Raw genomic sequence first — 8,112 nt, forward strand, 5'->3', positions numbered from 1 at the left:
TCAGAATGCCGGAGTGCTGGAGGGAAATGAGCCCTAGACTAAACACAGCTCGGATCTTACCTAACAAAGCTTAAAAGCAAATCCCAAAAAGGATCAAAGTGTTTCCAAGTGACTCTACTTCATTCTAAAACAAAGTCAAAAAATATTGATAGAGATACACAAATATTCAGCACCCAATAAGGTAAAATTCACAACTGGCCTCTAATTTTCAAAATTACCAGGCATTCAAAGAAGCAGGAAAATATAACTCATAGTAAAAAATAAAATAAAATAAATAAATCTAAATCAACCCAGAGGCCAACACAGGTGGCTCATGCCTGTAATTCCAGCCCTTTGGGAGGCCAAGGTGGGTGAATCACTTGAGGCCAGGAGTTCAAGATCAGCCTGGCCAACATGGTAAAACTCCATCTCTACTAAAAATACAAAAAATTAGCTGGACGTGATGGTGTATGTCTGTAATCCCAGCTACTCGGGAGGCTGAGGCAGGAGAATTGCTTGAACCCAGGAGGAAGAGGTTTCATGAGCCGAGATCGTGCCACTGCACTCCAGCCTGGGCAACACAGCAAGACTCTGTCTCAAAAAAATAATAAAAATAAAAATAAATAAACCAACCTAGAAATGATGAGACATTATACAATCAGTAGACAAAAACACTAAAACAGTTAATAAACTTTATTCTATATGTTCAAGGAGCTAAAGACAACATGTTAAATGGTGACATGGAAAATATAAAGAAGAACAAAATCAAATTTCTAGAAATAAAAATTATGATGTCTGAAACACTCACCTGATGAGATTAGCAGCAGATTACAAAAAATTAGTGAACTTGAAGATAATATTAAATAGCAATAGAAATTGCCTAAGATGAAACACAGAGTCTTGTCTTTAAAACTCTGAAACAAAATGAACAGAGCATATTGAACTGTGGAGTAACTTCAAGCAGCCTAAAAATACACATGTAATTGCAGTCTCCCTCAAGGGGTCAAGGGGGGAAACAGAAAAATACTTGAAGAAATAATGGCTATTTTCCAAATTTGACAACATCTACAGTATAAACTCATAGATCCAAGAACCTTAATGAACTCTGCAAAAGTAGCGTAAAGAAAAGCACACCAAGACACATCATAAACAAATTGCTTAAAACCGATGATAAGGAAAAAATCTTAAAAGCAGCTAGTGGGGGAGGGAGAAGATACTTTATGGACAAAGGTGGAAAGATAAGGATGATGGCAGATTTCTTATCAGAAACATGCAAGCCAGAGACATTGGAACAACAAAGTAAAATTATCTTTCAAAAACAATGGTAAAATAAAAACTTTTTCAGGAAGACAAAATCTAACAGAATATATCACCAGCAGTTTCCTCTATAAAAAATGCTAAAGGAAGTCCTTCAGGCAGAAAATGATGACAAATGGAAATCAGCTTCTATACAAAGAATGGAGGGCACGAAAAATGATAACTATGTGGGTAAACATAAAGGGCTTTATTCTTTATTGTTAATATTTTTATAAAGATAACTATTTAAAGAAAAAATAACACATCATGAGTTTATAGCTTATGTAGAAGTAACATTCGTAACAACAATATTGGAAGGGAGAAATGAAATTATAAGATTCTTATATGTTAAGTGATATCAAATCATTTGACAAATGACTGTAATAAGTTAAAGATAATACTATAAACCTTGCAACTACTAAAATAATGCAACAGAAGCCAATAAAGTGAAATTATTTTTTAAAGTACTCATTTTATCCAAAAGAAGGCAGAAAAAGAAGAAAAACAAAACAAAATACAGATGGGAAAAGTAAAAATTAGCAAGAGGATATAGTTAAACAAAACCATACCAATAGCCACATTAAATGTAAATGGCCTAACACCTCAATTGAGACAAGATCGTCAGACTGGCTAAAAATATGACACCCAACTATATACTGCCTAAAAGAAATCAATTTCCAATTTTTTAAAAAATAGGTTAAAAGTAAGAGCATAGAAAAACATATCCCAAACTAACACTAATCTAAAGAAAGCTGGAGTTGCTATATTAATATCAGGCAAAGTGGACGTCAGAGCAAAGAGTATTACCAGAAATAAAGAGATCATTTCATATGATAAAGCGGTCAACAAGACATACTTTTAGCCCTTTCATTTTACATAATAACAGGACTTTAGAATACAGAAACTAATCATTGATGTAAACTACAGGTAAATATAGGCAAATCACAAGTATAATCAGAGATCTGAACACTACTCTGTCAAGAAGTGATAGGAAAAATAGACAGAAATTCGGTAAAAATACAGATTTGAACAATTCTAAAAACATAAAACAAATCTCAATAGATTTAAAAGAAGTTATACAAAAGAAATTCTCTAACCACAATGGAATTAAAGAACTCTGGAAAATCCACAAATATTTGAAAATTAAATATTATGTTTTTAAGTAGCCCATCGAAGAAGAAATCAAAGGGCAATTAGAAAGTATTCGAACTGAATGAAAATGCAAATATAAGATACCAAAATGTGTGGAATTCTGCTCAAGCAGTACTTAGGGGGAAATTTATAGCACTAAACATCTACATGAGGAAAGAAGAAAACTTTCAAATCAACAACCTTAAGAAACTAGAGAAAGAAGAACAAAGAAAATCCAAAGTGAGCAAAAGAACAAAAATAATAAAGATCAGAATAGAAATCAACAGAATAGAAAAAGAAAAAATAATAGAGAAAACCAATAAAATGAAAAGCTGGGTTATTGAGAAAATTAATTATATTGATAAACCTCTAACCAAACTGGGGAGAAAAGCAAGAGAACACAGATAGTCAATATCAGGAATAAGTAAATTACAGGAGTCCAGATTCTAACCCAGATCTGGCCAGCTATCAAGTCCACACCAAGTTGACTCCTGGGAGTTGAATGAGGCGCACCAGATGGACAATCGGGTTGGGCTTATATAAGGTTTTCCTTGATCCATAAATGGGTCTCTAACAAGCTGAATAACCTTCCAAATTGCACGTTGACCACCCAAACACTTTCCGGCAGCACTTACTCATAAAGAATTTTATATTTTGTTGCTCTTAGATGAACTGTAGTAAATTTGTAATGAATTAGAAAGGCAAACATTACTTTTTTATTTGGTAAATTATCTGACTTTTCAACATTAAAGTATTTTTTAAAATAGATTCTTAAATTCTGTACTTCCTTCAAACAAAAAGCATTTGCCAGAAAAACAAAAGTCATGGCTCGTGTTTCAAAGATGTTTTATGCCTGGCTGCATGCTTGAATCCTGACTATATCCAAGTTTTGGATAGGGCTGCCTCCTGGATAAACACTGGGAAGTCACGACAGGGTTAATCAGAGTGATGGGACAGGATGCAGAAAAGAACCTTCAACAGGCTGATCTCTGCCTCTGCCTTTCTAGTCTGAATGCAGCTGATAAATGAGTTCATCTACCACACAAAATAGCCTTTGTTTCATTCTGTAGCTTTCTGGCTTTCCACTGCTAGGAAAAGAAAAGAGGCAGTATGGTTTGCCTCAACTTGCCTACTTACCACTGGAGCTTTTCATTTTTAGACTTACTATACAGTAAAACTATTTCCTGAAATTTGCCTCTATTTCAGTGTTAACCATTTCCCCCCAGCTTTCATTTTAAAATATTCAAACCTGCAGAAAAGTTGAAACAACAGTACAAATAACGCCATGCACTCTTCACTTAGATTCATCAGTTGTTAACGTTTCACCACGTCTGCTCTCTCCCGGTCCCTGCCTACCGTTTTTGCTGAGCTATTGGAAAGTAAATTGCAAGCAGTGCGGCAATCACCCCTAAGTACTTCAGCACAAAATCGCCTACGAACAAGAACATGCTTCTACTTAACTCTCAATGTGATCACACACACATACACACACACACACACACACACACACACAGTCAATATTCAAATTTCCCCAATTGTCCCAGTAATTTTTTTTTTTTTTTTTTTGAGACGGACTCTGGCTCTGTCACCCAGGTTGGAGTGCAGCCCCGCGATCTTGGCTCACTGCAACCTCCGTCTCCCAGGTTCAAAGGATTCTAACCCCCTCAGCCTCCCGAGTGGCTAGGACTACAGGCACCCACCATTACACCCAGCTAATGTTTGTATTTTTAGTAGAGACGGGATTTCGCCATGTTGGCCAGGCTGTTCTCAAACTCCTGACCTCCAGGGATGCGCCCGCCTCAGCCTCCCAGTGCTGGGATTACAGGTGTGAGCCCAGTATTTTTTTTAAAAGCTGTTTTGTTTTGTTTGCTGACTCGACCTAGTCCAGCATCACATGTTGCATTTAGTTGTTATATTGCCGAGCGCTTTTTAGCACACATTAAACGTGTGTCTGATTTCCCACTCCCACTGATTAAGAAATCGCAGATAAATGAAAGCTTGATTCTGCAATTAATCCAGAAGTTACAACTCTCGAAGTACAGCCCTGAGTGTCAGAACATACTGTTCCACACGGCGGAAGTGGCTATTTCATTAAATTATCCTGTTGCATAAATGACATAACTCATTCAGAAATGGTGCAGGGCATACAGGCAGGAAAAATGTTAACTGCTCACCACCTCTCATCGTCTGTAGTCAGGGACACAGAGAGTTTGCAGCAGAGACTGACATTCTGACCTCGTCAAAGTCACAGACACTAGGAGCTAGGCATCTTTCAAGGTAGTCCTTCTCCCTCCCATGGAAGGAATCACCTCTATGGCATCCCACGGGAGTCCCCGCCATGGTCTTCCAGCTTCTCCTTCAATGCTTTTCATGCATAGCCTGGAACTCAGAATGGCTGGGTTCCACTTAGCTCTGCTCCTTGAGCTATATGTGACATTGAGCGGGTCACTTAAACACTCTTTATCAGCCCAGCTTCTTTAGCTAATGAGAGCACACTGCCATCCGCCTCAAATGCACCTGAAGACTGTTGTGGGGAACAAACAAGAAAGAATGTGGGAAGCACCACCCTTCACCAGGTCAGCCATCACTACCTTGACAAGGAGCTTGCTATTGTCACGCCGGGTGCCTCTGCTGCCCGAACAGCTCCTCCTCTGGGTCCACTGTCCTCCACTAAGGAAGAAAGGCATTTATTTAATCAGTCCTTACTGCTTTCTTCACCAGATTAAGCAGCCCCATTTTCTTCAACTAAAATTCCCTTAATCTGGACACTGTACTCAACTTAGTTCAGCCTAAGAAGCAGACACCACCTGGACCTTGAGTTTGATCAAGCCAGATATCCCCCATGCCTTGAGCAACTGATCATTTATAACCAAAGAAAGAACTGGCCCTTATTCCCCATGAAATTTCACAGAATTGGTGTTTTGGATGCTTTGGGGTTCTTCCATCTGTCGTCCAGGAAGCTATTCACTCCTTCAAGTCTTGAGTCGTCTGAGAATTCTCTGAGCATGGCTTGTCCAACTTCACCGGAGTCACAGATATCATTGTTGACCTGAAGTACACCATCAAAGTTCTCCCTCCAGGGTGATGCCAGCCTCTTCACCAGCATTACTTGGGTACGGGTGTTCCCAACAGCTGTGAACCCACAGGAATAGGCTATCATTCATTCATTCATTCGTTCATTCATTCATTCATGCATTCAGAGCTGCTGAGCACCTACTGTGAGTCAGCACTTGGCACTAGCCCCCACCAAGACAAAGAGGAGGAAGCTGGCACACTTACGGCTTTTCCACCCAGATCCCTGCATTACAAATCCCTGCATCCTCCCTTTCTATCCCTTTAGTACGTCCATCAAGAAGGAAATGACTTCTTTGGAAGGACCTGGGCATCTGCTTTCTTTGATATGCTATTCATAAACTTTCAGCGCACAATTTATCAAGAAACTTGGGTGTCAGCTTAGATACCACCACATCTAAGAACAGTTTCCTATCCCCTGCCCAAGTTTCTGAACAGAACACACACACACACACACACACACACACACACACACACACCCTTGCCTCCACTGCACCATAGTTTGAGAAATTACAATTACCCAGGACACCGCCACCTTCACTGATCGGCCCAGAGGGAATCCCTGTGTCAACCAGGTCTCTTACCTGCAAATATATAATTGAGTCCAGGAGGCTCATCTCTGTCTGGCTGCGCTGTTGAAAAGAGGAACTATCAGCCTTGGCTCTGTGGGCTGCCAAGTTCACAGGCAAGAGAAAATTCAGAGGCAGGTGTACAGCAGAAGCAGCAACAACAGCAGTTGATTTCCTGGTTCTGGTTGACTCCTGAGGCCTGGTGGGGCCCTGCTGTCCCTTCTGTGAGACAGCTGTGTACTGTCAGAGTAAGCTCCACTTCCTTTAAGCTGCATAAATTGGTATATGTTATTTGCAATTTAAAAATTCCACCCAGCAGGGCATGGTGGTTCATGCCTGTAATCTCAGCACTTTGGGAGGCCCAGGTGGATGGATCGCTTAAGTCCAGGAGTTCGAGAGCAGCCTGGCCAACATGTCAAAACCCATCTCTAGAAAAAATACAAAAATTAGCCAGGTGTGCTGGTGCATGCCTGTAATCCCAGCTACTTGGGAGGCTGAGGCACAAGAATCACTTAAACCAGGAGGTAGAGGTTGCAGTGAGCCAAGATCGCACCACTGCACTCCAGCCTGGGTGACAGAGCAAGATTCTGTTTAAAAATAAAAATAAAAATCCCACCTAATACATAATGCATAAAAGGTGCCATTAATAGTTGATTTTAGATGTTTTTGTACCCTTTTAGATAACTAGGAACATTATTGATTTTGTTCCTAGTTATTGATTTTTTATTGTTACTGATATTCCATTGTTACCCTTCCCCACTTTCTCCAGGAAATCTCACTAGTTAATACATCTACAGGTCTGTCCTTATCTGGAAATGTATTTCTTCTAAACCGAGAAGCTCCAATTCAGGTATGCTGCCAGGGGCCAGTGCACACTCCACACCTGTCCTGAGGTCCAGTTCCTTCCACACTTTGTTCCACTCTTTCCAATTTGAAGTCCATTCTCTGAGATGGGGAAGGCAGCAGTGACGTGTGTCTGCCTTGTCTTGGCCACCAGTCACATTACACTGCTCTAAGATGTGGTGCCATGGCTACCAGTGTTGGTTCAGATCCCTGTCCCCTGCTTACTGGCTGTGTGACCTTGGGAAAGTTAGGGAACCTCTCTGTCCATCACAGTCCTCATCTAAAAACTAGGAATCACATCAGCGCCTACCTCATAGAGCTTTTGTGAGGATTTGACTAAATGAATTAACACAAGTAGAAGACAGGGCCTGGCTCAATAAATGTTCACTTTTATCTTATTCTTTTCCTATCCTGACTAAAGCTAAAAGAACCCTCTTCTGTGTGTGCAAAGTTCCTAGAAACTTCTGTTTTAGTCTTCTTGTCATTTTTCATGCTGCTTCTTTTTCCTTGGGCTCTTCCTGCTTCCTTCTGAGTGGGAAAATAAAACCAAGGCCAACTACAATTTAATTTAATTTAATTTAATTTTTGAGGCAGAGTCTCACGCTATCACCCAAGCTGGAGTGCAGTGGCACGATCTCAGCTCACTGCAACCTCTGCCTCCCAAGCTCAGGCAATAGTACTGCCTCAGCCTCCTGAGTAGCTGGGATTACAGGCACACACCCCCATGTCCAGTTAATTTTTATATTTTTAGTAGACACAGAGTTTCTCCATGTTGGCCAGGCTGCTCTCAAACTACTGAGCTCAAATGATCCACCTGCCTCAGTCTCCCAAAGTGCTAGGATTACAGGTGTGAGCCACTGTGCTCAGCTCCAACTACTATTTGAAAAGGTATAGCCCCGATAAGAAAAGTTCACTCCTATAAGGAGTAAGGAAAGCATCCAGTTTCAGCTTTCTACTTATGGCTAGCCAATTTTGCCAGCACCATGTATTAAATAGGGAATCCTTTCCCCATTTCTTGTTTCTGTAAGGTTTGTCAAAGATCAGATGGCTGTAGATGTGTGGTATTATTTCTGAGGGCTCTGTTCTGTTCCTTTGGTCTATATCTCTGTTTTGGAACCAGTACCATGCTGTTTTGGTTACTGCAGACTTGTAGTATAGTTTGAAGTCAGGTAGCATGATGCCTCTAGCTTTGTTCTTTTGGCTTAGGATTGTCTTGGCAATG

Source organism: Mandrillus leucophaeus, unplaced genomic scaffold, assembly GCF_000951045.1.
Source record: "Mandrillus leucophaeus isolate KB7577 unplaced genomic scaffold, Mleu.le_1.0 Scaffold322, whole genome shotgun sequence".
In the NCBI taxonomy this organism is placed as follows: domain Eukaryota; kingdom Metazoa; phylum Chordata; class Mammalia; order Primates; family Cercopithecidae; genus Mandrillus; species Mandrillus leucophaeus.